The sequence below is a fragment of the Protopterus annectens genome, chromosome 4.part0, assembly GCF_019279795.1.
Source record: "Protopterus annectens isolate FY-2018-M chromosome 4.part0, PAN1.0, whole genome shotgun sequence".
In the NCBI taxonomy this organism is placed as follows: Eukaryota; Metazoa; Chordata; order Ceratodontiformes; family Protopteridae; genus Protopterus; species Protopterus annectens.
This window is the reverse complement of record NC_056733.1, coordinates 715,622,022-715,639,224: the sequence shown is the minus strand read 5'-3', so window position 1 is coordinate 715,639,224 and position 17,203 is coordinate 715,622,022. Positions and strand designations below refer to the sequence as shown.

At 38.1% G+C, this 17,203-nt stretch overlaps 1 protein-coding gene across 1 annotated transcript in view; it reads left to right on the top strand.

Annotated features, from left to right (window-relative positions):
* The first annotated feature begins 3,557 nt into the window (after positions 1–3,557).
* The window catches only part of LOC122800138 (1-aminocyclopropane-1-carboxylate synthase-like protein 1), a 505,362-nt gene continuing 491,716 nt past the window's right edge, over positions 3,558–17,203 (top strand). Inside the window, exon 1 of the mRNA XM_044069656.1 lies at positions 3,558–3,659. The gene's annotated coding sequence lies outside the window, so the exon portion shown is untranslated. The remainder of the gene's footprint in view (positions 3,660–17,203) is intronic.

Genomic DNA, 17,203 nt, shown 5'->3' with positions numbered 1-17,203 from the left:
CTTGGCTTCAGGAGAGTAAGGTATGTATAACTTGATTGATATATATATATATATATATATATATATATATATATATATATATATATATACACAGACACAGACATTGTATTGATCCGAACTGTTTTCCTTATTAGATATTGAAAATGTGTTAGATAATATGATCAAGGACAAAAAATATAGTTATGCATTAAACATAGAAGAAAGTGTTCAAAAGTAACCAGTTATTTTGGGACTGAAGATTCTGTAATTTTGTTAGCACTGGTAGAACTGGAATCAGTTATTTTTTTTCTACTTCATATCAGTCCATGTATTTTTGCCCAAAGTTCTTTTCAGAGAGAGAGATGACCAATCAATGTCTTCAGTCATAGGAATAAGATTATTATTTTTGACAAAACTAGAAGCTTCCTCTAAATTGTTAAATATTATTACTCCATTTGACAGATGATTTCTTTTTATTTTTGCTTGAAATTTGTCTGTGATTTAAAACCATTATGTTTAAGAGTTTTCACAAGCAGCCAGCAACTTTTCCTCAAGTCCATTGTTTTAGTTAAATAATCATTATCAAATCTGATTGAATTATGTTTGTATTTCAAAGGGGCTTTCCTCCAAAAGTTTTGAGTACTAATTCTTTATCAATATACAATACAGATTTTATAAATATAGATTTTGATGGAACAGAAGGTGAAGTAAGAATGGGTTTACCTATGGCTCTGTGGCCTCTTTCAGTACCATAGGAAAAAAACCTTCTGTAGATTTAATATGTCTGTGATCCAAGTATTTAAGAACAAAATTAAATCCCCATCTTCACTTTTTTTATTCTGGAAGACCAAAAATCCTTATGTTACATCTCCTTTTTCTATTTTCGAAGTCATCTATTTTGTTTAGAAGCTGAGTATTTTTGTTTTACTAAAAATCCCATTTGCGATTCTCCTTCTTTTATCCTCCCATCTATGTCATTCAGCGCATTCTCCATATCAGATCTTTTGGGTTGTTGTTGTAATAGTTTTTTTTTTTTTTAAACATCAGTTTGTTTAAGACAGATCTGTCTGAGATTTTCTAAAATAATCTGGAAGCCATCCATTTTCAAGGATAATTCTTGAACAGTAGAAGTCACTAGTTGTATATCTTTCTTCACAGAAATACAATAAACTCTACAATAAATGCAAAAGCTTGCTGTCCAAGAAAACAAAGACAAGGACCCAACAATGGAAAAGCACCCTCCTCAGGCTTAACAGGCAAATAAGATAACTTGTCAATTCCTCCAAGAGCTCCTTTGAGAGAAACCTAGCAAGCACTGCCAAGGATAACCATAAGACCTTTCTACAGTTACTTACATAACCTAAAGGTTAATACCCAAGTATTTGCAAAACTGGTCGCCAACAGTATAGTGCACACACTGAGCCCACACAGATAGCAAACCTTCTAGTGGATAGGTTTAGTGAAAATTTCATTCTCTTATCCCCTCCTAACTTACAACAAACCCTCCCCCAAACTCCCTCCACCTCACATATCTGAACAGCAGGTCCTCAAAGCCCTGTTCAAGACAAAGAACACAGCCTCTATGGGACCAGATGACATCCCAGGCTGTCTTTTAAATAGGTTAAAACATGAACTAGGATCACCACTAAGTATCCTTTTCAATCATAGTCTATCATAGTCTAATCACAGCCTTTGTTAATGCTGAATGGAGAACAGCTCAGTTATTCCTCACCACAAAGGTGGCCTAGCAACAAGCCCAGAGAATTACAATCCTATAAGCCTGACCAACCTCTGTAAGGCTATGGAAAATGTCATTATGGACCTCATAAATAAAGACATAGGTGACCTCCAAACCCTGGAGCCTACCCAATTCGGCTTTGTGAAGGGCAGATTCTGTCTATTAAATCTGGTGGTTTTCTTTGAAAGTGTGACAAAGGCCATTGATTAGGGCAAATCTGTGCACACAGCATATTTCAACTTGGCAAAGACTTTTGACACAATCCCACATTCAGGCATTACTGATAAACTTAGAAAACTGAATGTAACCCCCTTTGTTGTAAGATGGGTTGCCAACTGGCTCACAAACCGGACACACACTGTCAAAGTGGGTGACTCCACATCAACCAGTAGACCTGTTACAAGCGGGATGCCACAGGGGTCAGTGCTGCATCCCCTACTGTTTGGTATATACTTTTCAGAAGTTCAGGTCAAAACTAAAGGCTTGTGGCTTACCAAGTTTGCAGATGACTGCAAACTAGGTGCAATCATTGAATGTCAGTATACTCCAGGATGGTCTCACACAGAGCAGTGACTGGTGTATTAGTCACTGTCTCAAACTGAATGCAAAGAAATGCATCACCATTCCCTTCAGCACAAACAATGCCTCTTCACACTATCAAATCAATAACAATACCCTAAGCACCCACAAAGTAGTAAGGGGCCTGGGATCACAGGTTGACTGTGACCTTAACTTTGACCATCATGTGTCTGCCATTGTAAGGAAAGCTTTCCATGTAACTCACTTGATTAGTAAAGGCATCATTTCGAGAGCAAAAAAAATATAACCCCCTTTTCTCGGCACTTATCCAGCCCATAATTGAGTATAACCCTCCTATTTGGTATGTACCGTACTAAGCCCATACAGCAATTAGAGAGACCTCAGAGGTTTCTAACAAAGAAGATCAAGGATGTCCAGCATGTGCCTTACATGGACTGACTAAAATCTCTGTCACTATACTATATAAACTTCTTAGAGGAGACTTATGCATGGCCTACAGAGCAACCCAAGACCCAAAGCTAATGAACTTACTGTATATCCGTAAATCAAATGTAGGGCTACCCATTCAAGGGACTTATATGGTCTGTGATTTAAATAGGACATGCTGGAGGGACAGATTTATCTCCGAGCAACTGTCACATCTTTGGAACAGGCTACCAAATCATGTGAAACAGAGGACCTCTATGGCACTGTTCTAGAGAATCCTGGATGAGTGGATGGGGCACCATAAATTCTTACCGGGGATAGCGCCCACAATCCTCCTGGACATGGCAGTCACCACTAAATGCAGTCTTGGGTATTGACTAGTACCTCTATGGTATTACATTGGGTTGAAATGTCTAGGCTTAAAATGACCTCCGGGTCAATAGCCTAGTAACCTCCTTTGGTCTTATGACCCTGTGAAATGTCAGTATCAGAATGCATAGAATTGCTCATCTTCATTCAATAGTTCAGTCTCTGAATAAAACTGACAGGAACATTTTTATATAATTGCAAAAATATTGATATCTGAATGATCAAAACTATTATCAGTAAGAATGTACTATTTTTTGAAATAAAATTGTTATTTTCCTGTATTTAAATTTTATACTGCAAAGCTCTAAAAAGTTGCTGTCTTCACTTAGCCATCTTGGCTCCACTCCAAGAGTGGATTAATTGTTACACTTATTGAGTAACCACGTTGGCTGATTAGGTCATAGTCAGTGAAAGAAGGGATAAAGGTGAATGTAATTTCTAATGGGTGGGGCTTTATTGTATTTTTAAGGAGCATAGTCATTTTACCTTCTTATGTCTTGTAGAGGAATGGATATGCAATTCTGCCAACAAAAAAAACAGTAAGGAGAGCTTCTATCAAATCTAAAACTGAAATCTTTTGTAAGGATTCTTTTTAAATTTTGAAAATGTAAGTATTTCTTATACAATTTATTTGACTACTGAGCAAATAACATGGTCATGATTTTTTTATCATTTATGGGTAAGGAAATGTGTCTTCATTGTATTAATTTGTTCTCAGATAAGACATAAGTATATGGTATTACTGTTCTGCTAATGAAATTGTGTAATTATGATTTTCATAAAGTTTTGCACTTTAATGAAACACAAAATTCTTGAAATGATTGTATTACATGTCTAGGTATAGTTAACTAGTAACACAAAAGTTAAACACCACTTCAGAATCAGTTACACGTTTTGCAAGCTCACATTCTTTTATAGTTTGTTTTGTCCCAGATATTACCTGTAACATTTTAACAATGTATAGTGTTGTGCTCTATTAAGCAGCTGCTCAAAAATCAGTCCATGTTTTAGTGAACAGACTGAATCATTATTTATTTAGACTGACAAAAAATTTGTACTGTAATCTTTGATACTATGACAAACTACAACACTGAGCAAAGCAAAATTCTGACTCTTAAAATATTATTCATATACTATGACTTAAAGGATATATTCCTGGTTACAACCTTGCTAGAAGCCTGGAGTAGATCTTAATGTATGTCCAGAAGTTTTATTGTGGACAGAATCATTCATTCCTCGATTCATGTGATTCAAGTTTATTTACACTTATTACTTGTTAACCTTTAGCACTGCCAAATTCATTATTTGTAACTGGTTACTCAGTGATCGTTTTACATAGAAAATAAATCAATGTTTTATTTCTAAGAAGCTGGGCACACAGTGCTACATTTTTTAGGTTACAGAAGTGAAGACATTTTCAGGACAAAGCTCTCTCTCTCTCTCTGTCTTTTTCACACTCACACACACACACATACACATACACATAAATACACACACACACACACACACACACACACACACACACACACACACACACACACACACACACACTTCTCTGTCTCTCACTCTCTGTCTCACTTTCTCTGTCTCTCGCCATCAGTCTCTCCGTCACTTTATGAATAGTATCTAAAACTTTGAAAGTGTTTTACTGATTAAAGCTTACTAAGAATCATATAAGCTTTCCTTCCTGGCATTCTCTCTTAGCATAATGTTCTTTAAAACAAACATGTCTATTTTCCAGTTTATTCATTTCATAGACATACAGCAAACTTAACATATATTTTGTGGTTCTCATGCAGGTGGCAAATAAAGACAACAATGCAGATATATGGCATTTGAAAAGACAATTCCCAGGATTTCATAAAATCCGTGCAGACACAATGTAGACTCTACATGGAATGTGTCCATGTATATGGTCATGGTCCCCCCTTGGCAGCACGCCATGCATATTAATGATGGTGTGCTGCCGAAGGAGAGCTGAGGAACACAGATATTGAATCAGTGTGAGATGAGGGTTAGTGGCTAACTGTGTATGCTGATGAGTCTGAGGCTCCCTGCAATGGGCCCTGCCATTGTAATAATATATTGTTTTAACTGTATGCTTTTGTGGCATGAAGTGCAGCAATGCCAAGCTGTGCTCACATATAGACAGCTGACACCTGCCAGACATCTAAAAATAGGAACCAGATGCAATCAATAATCATAATTACATTTATTTGTATTTTTCAATTTTTTTTAATTTGCTGTTTGAGCTTTGCAGCACAGAGCACAGCAAAGCATAGCAGAGCTTATACATACACAGCCGACCCCTGCCAGATATCTATAAATAGAAACTGGATGTAATTAATTATTTTAAGTTTTGTTTAAGCATGTTTACTTGTGTTTGCGTGGTGCAATGCTGAACAATGCTATCAGGTGGTTCAGTAGTATATGTGAAGGTATACCAGCTTTTATAATATCCAACTAGCTAAATGGGTAGAATTACAGCTGTATGTCTAGCAGGTTCTGGGTTTGAATCCACAATAGGCAGAACAGGTCTGTAATGTGCTGCACTATTTTTCTATAATTTAATAATAGAATTGTAAAATATGGCACTATTGCACTCTGCTGAGCTCTGCTGAGTTCTGCTCAATCACGCTAAGCACTGCATAAACCTGTTAATGGCTGCTAATGTTTGTGTGGTGCTAAGCTTCGCTAAAACCATGATTCTGTGAGATTTCGAGCTGCTCAACTCTGCTTAGCTGGTTTGCCCACTGTTAAGTGATGTTGCACTTTTTTGTATGTTGATCAATGACGTGTAAGGGTGGGAAAGCAGCCTATATTAAGTGCAATAGGCATTAATTCTGCAGAATCCATTTGACTTTACTCAACTGTTGGTATGGCTGGTGGTGTTGGTGAAGGTGTGCACTTTCAGGCGCAGTGGTGGGGCATTCAGGAGTCCAGGGTCATGGTTGAGCTCCTTATAAAAGAACATGATGATAGGCTGCTGCAGGTTTTTTTTCCAGGGCTTGGAATGTAAGGCAGAGGCCTGGGACCAGTTGGCCAGAGAGCTCACCAGTGTTACGGGTATCCCCCACACAGGTGAGCAGTGTCATTACCACCATGACAACCTGAAAAGGAGAAAGAGGGGAACCTAGGACACCTGGGTCCAAGAAGTGAGGGCAAGGAATGCCCCACAAGTATGTAAGCATGTTTTTTGCTGTTTTAACAAAATGTAAGCTGAATGTCTGCAACACTGGTATACATATAGGTGTGCTTCTCTCCCAACAGCTGCAATTGACATGGCTTGCAATGTCAAATCTCATGCCAGGTGCCTGGCCAGGTTGCACCTTAAGTGTGGTGAGTATGGATGTATTTTGCTAAATTTAGTACAATAGACACGAAAGAGTAAATCATTAACTAAAATAAAGTATATACAAGAAAATCTGTAGTGCAATAAATGTGGAATTAGAGCTGTAGTGCAATAAATGAATAATAACAACTGTAGTTCAATAAAAACAAGAAACAATACCAATAACAGCAAGGAAAATGGTGTACATCAGTATTGTCTTATCAGAAACATTGCAGTAGAGCTGTATGCATGGAGTCTGTAAGGTAAGGTTGCTGCAGTCGAGTATAACACTGTAATAGGTGTAGAATGTAAATCTAATGGCCTGCAAACTATATTGTTTAACACATAGTACTGTTCAAGACTCTTTCTAGACCAATATCGGTCACATAATGCTTTCCCTTCCACAGACTACAGGTAATAAAGGTATGTGGGTGAGGTAGCCCACTCCACAGCCAGATACTGTGTGTGGACCCTATGGATATTTCAAACCAATAATAATAATATGTGTTCACTAGCATTGTTGAAAGTGAAATAAAGCTGTATTAATGTATGCAGTATGGTTGTATTCCATGCATGTGTGCTCTACTGTCACTGCAGTCTAGTATATCACTATAACAGTGCTAGAATGCTAGAGGAATGTCCTGTAACTTGTATTGCTCAATTCATAGTATGATAAAAACAAAATAGGACTCAAAAATGACCGAAGATTCCAGTATACACTTTGTTTATTGAATCAAGCCACATAAGCACTTTCACAGTTGCCTGCTTCATCAGATGTTATATAATTCTAAAATATCAGTCTTTAAATACTAAAATCAATTAATTCAACAAAGTCCCATGACTCACCACCTTAAAATTATCACACATTAATCAAATAAAACAATATTAAAAAACTAATAAAAAGAACATATTATAACTTCAAATATAGGCAGATTACTTAAACAATGGTCTGGCGTTCAACATAGGTTATATGATAACTTTATCATTAACTCCATGTCTATAATCTCCCCTAAGCTTAATAATCCATTTAGCCTCTAACTGTTCAGTGAGGATTCTAATGTCCCCTCCACTAACACTCTCTATAATCCTGCCTATAGTTAGAAACTTAAAGTTATGTTCAGCACTTGTCTCTTTAATATGCTTAACTAAAGCATTGGAAGTACTCCTTGTATTAATATGGTACAGGTGCTCCTTAATTCTATCTCTGAAGCATCTGTCTGTTTTGCCTACATAAAATTGTTGGCATAGACAGCAGTGTGCTAAATAAACAACAAGAGCTGTATCACAATTGGCTGAGACTTCGAAACTGTATTTCATATGTTGGTCTGGATGAAAAAAGCTACCTGTATTGTAAATATATTTGCATGCAATGCATTTTCCACAGGTTTTAGTTAAACAAAAACTTTTCTTGGTCGAAGTCTCTTTTGGATAGCACAACAGCCTCTTTAGAGACTTCATGTTTTTAAATAAAAATTTTGGTTCATTATCTACCAACTTCCCTATCTCAACGTCACTAGTCAACAGTGATTCAATAGCTCAGTCTGTAAAATTTCTTGTACGTAGTGCATTTTGCCACACACAGTCCTGGGTTCGAATCCAGTGTTATGTAGCACTACATTTTCTGTATCAGTCATATAGCACTGACATTTTTTTTCTACCCAGGAACACAAAAATGTTATGGGTAAGCCAGCCCATATTAAGTGCAGATATTGTGTTTAGATCTCGCATAATGTTGCTATCAATACCAAGAATGTGGTCATCAGCATTGTTGATTCAGAAATAAATCTGTGTAATCCCAGTATGGCTGCATCTCTTGCATTTCTGTACTATGCTGCTACAGTCAGTTATTAAATTATTTGCAGATGTCCCCTTGCAGTCACAGCTATTGGGTTCTACTCCCATGCCTGCCAACTAAGCTAATTTACTTACTGTACACAAACATGCCTCTCAAGTGTCATGATTTCTTGTTATGAAATTAAAACTGACAAATCTGTCTGTCACATGTTTACCAGATAAATTATTACCTGGAATGCAGTGCATTACCAAATCCATTTTCAGCACAGCCTGGTAGTTATATAAGTCCACATTATGTGAAACCATTCTGTGTAGTTGTATACCTGCATTTGTTAGTGCTTGGCCCTTATTGCCCCTTGCTATCAGCTTGAGAGGTATGTACATGCTACAACAGCTAGAGGAGAATTGTAGTAACTGTAATCACAACTGTGAGTACACAATAGAAGTGTGTATTACCAGTGTTGTCAGGTATATCATTGTCAATGTCACTAATGGAATGTTTTTCTCCCTCTCTTTCATCCCACCCCTTATCTTAATATATGCATTACTGTTATGATTCATTATGATTTAATATTAATATACTTTGTTAAAACTAACTATATTTTGGAAAATTGTGGTTGATTATTGTTATGTGTTATTATGATGCAATATTAACATATGTTGTTAAATTAACTGTTGTGTTGGCATTATGGTTTATTTCACACTGGCATGCTGTTACCATACTGTTATGTTACATAATGTTGTGTTGCACATAATATACATTAATATGCATTTTGATTAATAAATACAGTGTTCCATTCTGTTAATACTAACAATGGTTTGGATATTACTAAACATAACATATTGCTATTACTCATATACCACAGAACATCAAGGTAGGCCAGTTCTGGTTGATCCGCCTACCTTGCCTCAGCTGGCCATGCACAGGGTCCCAGCACATCCAGGACCCGGACCAGTAGTGCTCCCTCTGCTGTCCCTGCATTACCTACTCTGTCGGGTAGTACTGCCCCAGTGGACGGGGATGGGCTCCCTCTGGGAGTGGTATCAGAAGGAGAGTAGTCACCCAGGATAAGCTACTGGTTCTGGTGTGCATGATAGTCCACTGTGGCTATGACTAGTTTGTGCACTTGATTAAAGGCATGCTGGCTGACCTGGTTGGGGCAGCTTCACCCTGATGCCAATCCTCCAGCATAGCCACCCTCAGGGCAGTGAAGGAGCAGTGCTGACAGTCCAATAGGTGGGGACATGAGTCACACTGCTGCTGTCTGGAGGCACATGGGACTCAAATTACATAACATCCTCCATATCCAAGGTGTTCACCCCTTCATGTGTGACATGCCACCCTTGTCTGCTGTCATGTCTATCTCATCTGTTTGCAAATGCATCCTCACCTACCCAACTTACCTTCACCAGACACACCTATGTTCTTTCCCCAACATTCCACTCTCACATTAAAAAAATGGACACCTGTCCCAAAATAAAATTGTCCCATACATAGCTCTCCATTTCACACAGGTGTCCATGGGACACACGTAATTTGGTACAAGTGGCTTAACAACACACTGATGTTGTCGTCCCCCCCTCTCTGGGGGTGACATTCCAAATTCAGATAGAAAGATTTTAAAGTACACAGTTGTTGCTGTTGAAGAAATAGATAGCTATGGTTCTTTCCTACACCCTTCTTGCACATCCCTACCTGATTTCACTCTGTTTTTCCCTCTGCTTGCCCCCATTTCAGCAATTTTCTATCTCCCGTTTTTTTTATATTTTTTTAGAACTGCATGCTGCGTGACATTCTGCATTGCACAGCTTCACTTAGCTCACATTGTACGATAGTATTACAAAATAAACACCATTGCCATGTTTCAAATCCAAGCCTATCAAACCTAGAACACAATGCATTAATCTGCTACACCACACAATAAAAACAGGTGGTTTAAACAAAACATAAGTAACTGCTAGTTACACTTATTAGGCGTGTTTCAGTGGAGCTGCCAACCAAGCTGCACCGTAAAAAATGGAATTAAAAGAAATGGAATAAATGGGAGTATATCTTGGACTCTGGTGCAATAGTACACCACACACACAGCCAGATGCATGCTTATGAATGTAAATGAGTTCTGTGATACCAGATAAATCTGCCCTTTTATCAGCATCAGTGGTAAAGTACATGTACAACTGGGACCCTGCTTCAGAAATACAGTCATAGAAAGCCGTGTACATATTGATGGATGTGGAAAATGTTTGTCACAGCCTGTATGTGTGCATATATATCTTGCAAATACAGCTGCTCTAGCAGTAACTCGGTAGCTCAGTGTGTTAAATGCTTTGTATACAGTGCATTTTGCCACTCACAGTCTTGGATTCAAAGCCAGTGTTGTTTTACATTTCAAGTACATTAATTTGAAGACAGCAATTAATGAATTACTCATGCACACATAATCCACACAAAGCATGGCGAGTGTAATAACTGCTTTTCAGTGATAGAAGTCACAGGCCTGTAGGTAGGGACACACTTCACATATCTGTATAGCATAAGTATATGTCATCTAGTACTCAGTTACTGACACAGTTACCTAACATATGTAACATAAACACATGCCATACTTTGAGTGTAAAGGGTACCCCCACCCTGGCTCTGCCTCTACAACAAGGCTGACACAGGTAGACCTACAGCTTGTCACCCTCCAAAGTGTTAAAAAAGAAATGTTGGCAGTCCAAATATCAGAAAGCAGTGTTTATTGTGAAGCACTTTTCATTTATTAAAATAGCAAACTCCCTCAGACAAAATAAAATATCCAATAGGCTTCTTAATAAGTTAAAATTGGTGCCTTTTCACTAAAGGAAATGATGTAATCAGCCCTAATAAACTATTACACCACTTAATATAAAAATTCCAAATAATTAAAATGTATATAAATAGCATAGTACAATAAATGCAATAAATAGACATTTCATAATCACAAAACACTCAAAACCAAAACCTATTAACCATGAATGTTAGTATAAATTTAAACAAATATATAATGTGCAACCAAATATATGTAGAAAATTATCTTTGCACAAGATTTTAATTATACATTATTTATTATAAATCAATCTATTTGATAATCATCCTTTATATATTTTAATGCCTTTAATTTTAAAACACTGTTGATAATACAAAGGCCATTAAGACCTGATCGAACATAAGAATAGAGAGATAGCTGCCAAATGAGCTCTGCTCTCTCCAACTGCAATTCCCATGGACCTCCTCTATCATTACAAAGAACCGGTTGCAATACCCCAAACTTAAAATGATGGTTATTATATTCATGGACATGTTTTGCCAAAGCATTATTCAACTAGTCTTTTTTTTTTTTGCATATATGTGGTCATATGTTCTTTCCTTCAAGGCCCTGGTAGCTTTCCCTATATAAAATGCTGAACAGAGTTGGTACAACGCTACACACACTACTCCCTTTGAATTACAATTAAATTTACCTTTTATATTGCATCCTTTTCCTTTTACTCTATATGCTGGCCCTGATGAATATACTTACAATAATTACACATGCCGCATCTATTCATAGTTCCTATTTGTTTTTTGGCAACATAATTAATTCCACCATTCCCCAATAAACTTTTAAAATGACTAGCTCTCCTCAATACCATTTTAAACTCTTGTACCAGTTTGGCTCTAATCTGCACATCCTCATGAATGACTGTCCAATTTTTCAACATAATAGCCTTTATTTCATAAAAATGCATATTGAAAGTTGTTATAAAGAATATATAATTATCAAATTGCTTCATGCTTACCACTGATGGATTATCATTATTACTATAAGCTAGTATTGGTATAAAATAACCATTAAATCTTTTAACTTTTACCTCATCATATAAAACATATAAAATATGATCAGGATAACCCCTCTTTTTAAACATATCGATCAACTTATTGCATTCCATTTCAAAATCATTGCCAAAGTTAACCATCTTGGCCGCACGGACAGACTGTCCCTTTACCACTGCTTTTTATTAATGGTTGGATGCACGCTGGAAAAATGTAAAAGTGAATTTGAGTAGGTAGGTTTTCTATGTATGTTCACCTTAAATCTATAATTGACCCTATCCTTACTTGAATTAACATCCAAAAAATGTATCTCATTTTCATTTACCTGCTGTGTAAATCTCAAATATGAGGTTGTCTCATTAATATAACTAAAAAACGATTCCATAAATGTACAAAATGGAGCGACCAGTGTTGACCAAAACCACTAGTACAAAACACACACTGTCAGCAGTCAGGAAATCTCAAAAAAGTTTTCTTGTGTAGTCAGACACAAATAGCAACAACCAAAGAATTTGGTAATAAAATCCACTTTAATAGTAAAACTGGAAAACCATAGGATTGAGCGCTTTCATTCCCTGACCGGGGATTTCATCAGAATCAACACTCGTTTCATTTGAACCTTAAATTAAGAAATTCAATCCAAAATCCAGTATAGTCAAACACTGCCAGTAGTTTGACACTTCAAGGTATTGTCAATCAGCATCCATAGTTTTAGCTGATGAGGCAAAATCTGCTTTTCTCCTGGCTTTTAACGAAGCTCTGTCCATGTAAAACTGAAGTCAGATTCTCTTTGATTTCTTTGTACTTAAAATAAATAAATGTTAATTATTAAACAGTTAACTAAAGATTGGAATCTATGGAAACTATGGATGCTGAGTGACAATACCCTGAAGTGTCAAACTACTGGTAGTGTTTGACTACACTGAATTTCTTAATTTAAGGTTCAAACGAAAAGAGTGTTGATTCTGATGAAATCCCTGGTCAAGGGATGAAAGCACTCAATCTGATGGTTTTCCAGTTTTACTGTTAAAGTGGATTTTATTGCTGAATTCTTTGGTTGCTGCTATTTGTGTTCGACTACACAAGAAAACCTTTTTGAGATTTCCTGACTGCTGACAGTGTCTGTTTTGTACTAAAAAATGATTCCAACAACAATTGGTTGCCATTCAATAGGATGAAAATATCATCCAAATAACATAAATACAGGCTAATATGTTGATAAAACTCACTATGAAAGATGCATTTTTGTTCCCAAACAGCCATTACAATAGTGGCAAAGATGGTACTCCCACTTGCTGTAAATAATATCCTCCTTTAAATTGGATATAATTATTTTTGAGAATAATATCCAACAAATCTGTGTATAAGTTAATTTTGGATTGTGTGAGCCCCTGTTTTGTTAAGAAGGTTTCTACAGCTTGCATGCCTTCATCATGAGGAATCACTGAAAATAAATCCTTAATATCTACCGTTACAAATACACTCTGATCATAATATTGCATATGGCTAATTAATTCAAGAAAGTGCCATGAGTCCTTACAAATTTGGGGATTTTTTTAACCAACTCTTTAAATTGTTGTCAAGGTACTTTGCACATGCATAAATATAGGAAGTAGTGGAAGGTTATTCTCATTCTTATGCACTTTTGGTGCTCCAAAAATGGTAGGTATCACAGGAGAAATCATATTTAAATAATTATAAGTGCCAGTGTCAATTCTATTTTCAAGGAACATATCATTTAAAGCCATATCTACTTTTCTGTAAGCTACATTCAATTCATTTTTACTGACTCATGATATGTATCAGTATTTAATATAGCTAACACTGTTTCATCATAATCAAACATGTTCATTATAACCAATCTCCCTCCCTTATCAGGCTTCATTATTCTTAATGACTGCTGTATAAGAAATAATAAATTATCTTTTTCTTCCTTCGTTAAATTATCATTCACATGATTCCTTTGGTTATCAAGCATGTGTCTGATATCTAACTCACATATTCTTTCATATGTTGCCAATACTGGATGCAATGGAGGGTTAAACCCTCCAAAGTGTTCACATCCTCTGTCTATGTCTATCACCTGCAGCAGCAGCTGCAACCTGGGGTACACACAGCTCTATATAAAGGTTTCGCTATAGACAGACCTACCCTCTGCAATGATGTAGTCTCCTCATCCCAGTACTGTCCATCTCAACAGCTAAGAAAGGAGCCCTCGTCTACATGAAGCAATTATATATTGCACAGTAGTTGCATATCATTGTCTAATGATAGTGCAATTCACCTGTTAAGGCAGCAATTAGCATATCAGAGCCACGGATTGATTTACAGACAATTTTCTGCTAATAAGCAGCATGTTAAAACTGCAAGCAACTGTCTATGGGGAAACAGTCTGTATGAGACTTTCTCACACAGAGCATGCCTTTGCAAAACTTTACCAGACACACATTTTAACAGAGGAGTACTGCACTCTAGCAGGTATGTAACTGTTTTTTTGTGTATAACAGGATACAGATGGAAGGATAGAGGTATGGGGAATAAGGATTACAGAAATAAGCTGGTCTTAGATGCCTTGCTGACTTCCACCTACTGGGGACATAACATACATCAGGGTTGCATTGTCTTTTGTCAGTGTGGCACACTGGTGTCGTCGGACTGTCTCTATTTACTGGTTGTAATAGCACAGTGCTATTTGTCTGGCACTGCTTTTATGACATATTATTGGGTGGTTGGCCTCAGGGGACACACCACAGTGGACTGGAGGGTTGGGTGTATGATCATACAGCAGAAGCTGTCATGGCACACAGGAAAATACCTTGGTAATGATATTATCTCTGATGTATCCACACATATAGTATGTTGTCACACTGTGTGGTATAACCTTAATGCAGGTCATTTTGTTCTTGCTGTAGCTGTACATAGTGGACGTCCATGTATATGATCCTGTAATGTGTTTCCCTTTTGTCTTTCATGGCTAATGTATCATAGAAGACATGCCCCCTTCTCAGATACTGAAAATGAACAGATACGTGAAGGACTAAGGCAGCATCACCACATACTCCTATCCAGGGGGAGGCATAGCAGAAAGCAATGGGTTGCATTGTGGGGCAGACCTTGTCCATGAGGTGAATTCCCTTGGCCACCAGGACAGGACTTTTGTGCAGGTTTGATACAGCTCTACTGGCATATTGAATGCGGCATGGCAAAGGGTATCTGATGTAGCCAGGAATCATGTCATCACCGGTGGAGAGCCTGCAGCAGAACAACCACTCATGGCCACTGAGGAATCCCTGGTGAACCTAGGGACAAACAAAAGCTCCCAGGCATCCATCACACCATACATCGCAGAGGTGGGTGCCACAGTGTCCACAGCAGAGGAGCATGCAGGTAAGCTTACTGTGATCTCCATTGTAATACTGTAGCAGTCATTCTGTCAGGCTGTACATACAATACCTTTATGTGGGTGTCAGGTCTAAGTGCTTTGGGTGGGTGGGGTTTGAGCTCCATTGTACACTCATACTTAGAATATTACCAATACATCAAGTAACACAGTAGCTGCTGTACATGTGAGATATATGTAGGTATTACCTTGTTGTGCTGCAATATGCAGTGGTATTGAAATTGCCTCACCCTCACCTTTTTACATGTATGTCAGGTGTTGTCCCAGGCCGGGGTCCTGCTCCTGGTAAGCTTGATACTGTATTTTTATGGAACATATTTATGTTATTAAAGTCAAGGGCCAGAATAATGGCCTATGTACAATTCATGATGAGTGTAACCAGAGGAGAGTATTGGTGTGTTCCAGTCTGGAGCATGTACCTAATGTTCCTAGAGTGGGTAATCACAGCACTGTAGTTGAATTAACAGAAACACCTGTGCAGTTATAGTTTAGAGCAAATAAGCCTACTGGATTACATGAGGCAATTAATACAACATGCCTTCTAAAAAAAAGGTTGATGGTACATACCTTAGACATTGAAACACGTATGTCAATATATTTGTTAAGATAGGTGTACTGGGTGTTAAGTGTTGTTTTATCAAGTATAGTGTCATACTGCATAACTAAAAGGCAAATTATACTGGCCAAGTGTCATGTGACTTACCTGATGTGCTTGTTATAAAGGGCTTGAGTGGAATGTGTATTTTGTTGTGAGGAAGTCTGTTGTGCATGACAGCGGAGATGAGAAGATGTGAGATTGGTACTGCAGTTGTGAATCCCTATTATTAAGAGTCTTTGTGGAGTTTCCATACATAGTAGTGCTAGTACCAATGTACTGCTTTTTGTCTTGGCTCCCACAGGTGACCAAGGGGGTTAGGATCTCTCCCACACACATCCTGATGTTAGTGTCTCTTCAGACTCTGATGATGATGGTAGCCACAGTGAGGAACAGGTGGGGTTGTTGGAGGGCTGCAACTGTCCCATAGGTTGACATCCCACTTCTTCCCCCATTGTCACTGCACATAGTCAATATGGCCACACATAGTCCCCAGAGGCCACAGATATTGGACAGTCAGAGGGTGGTGACGTTGAACAGGACTGTGTGGCAACTATGGCTACAGTGAGTGTAGACACAGGCCATAGCCAGGGAGCTGGCGAGGTCCCACACAGGCAGATTGACAGGGGTGCTCATAGGAGGTCTGCCGTACATCCACCACCTGTTTCACCATCTGCTGAGAGTCTATGCGACCATGCACATTTAACACTCCCATAGTGGTAGTACATTCAGTGCTACAGAGGGGAGTGTGCTGTCCACAGCATAATGTGGCAGGCCATGGGCTCATGGTCCTGGGCAGTCCTGTGAGGGACACAGTCTCAGCAGACAGCTGTCACCATCAGGTACTAGCACCACGTCCAATCTTGGGAATGGTGGTGGCAGTGCTACCCCTAGCAGAGCCAGTTCCTGTGTTTGCGGCTGGAGATGGTGAACTGTCAACTCTACCATGTATGGTCTAAAGCTGTTCAACATGCACACATGTAGGGCTAGAACTGAGCTTGACTGTGTACACACACACACACACTCATACACCACTGTCACATGCTGGTCACCTACAGACAAACACGGCACCTCTCCATGGTCCATCTAACCCGCTCCTCTTCCTGACTGACATACATGCTGTCAACCATTTGTTCCAGCCTAAGCCTCCAGCAACCCCACACACAACACCCTATGCATGTGATGATACCAGTGCC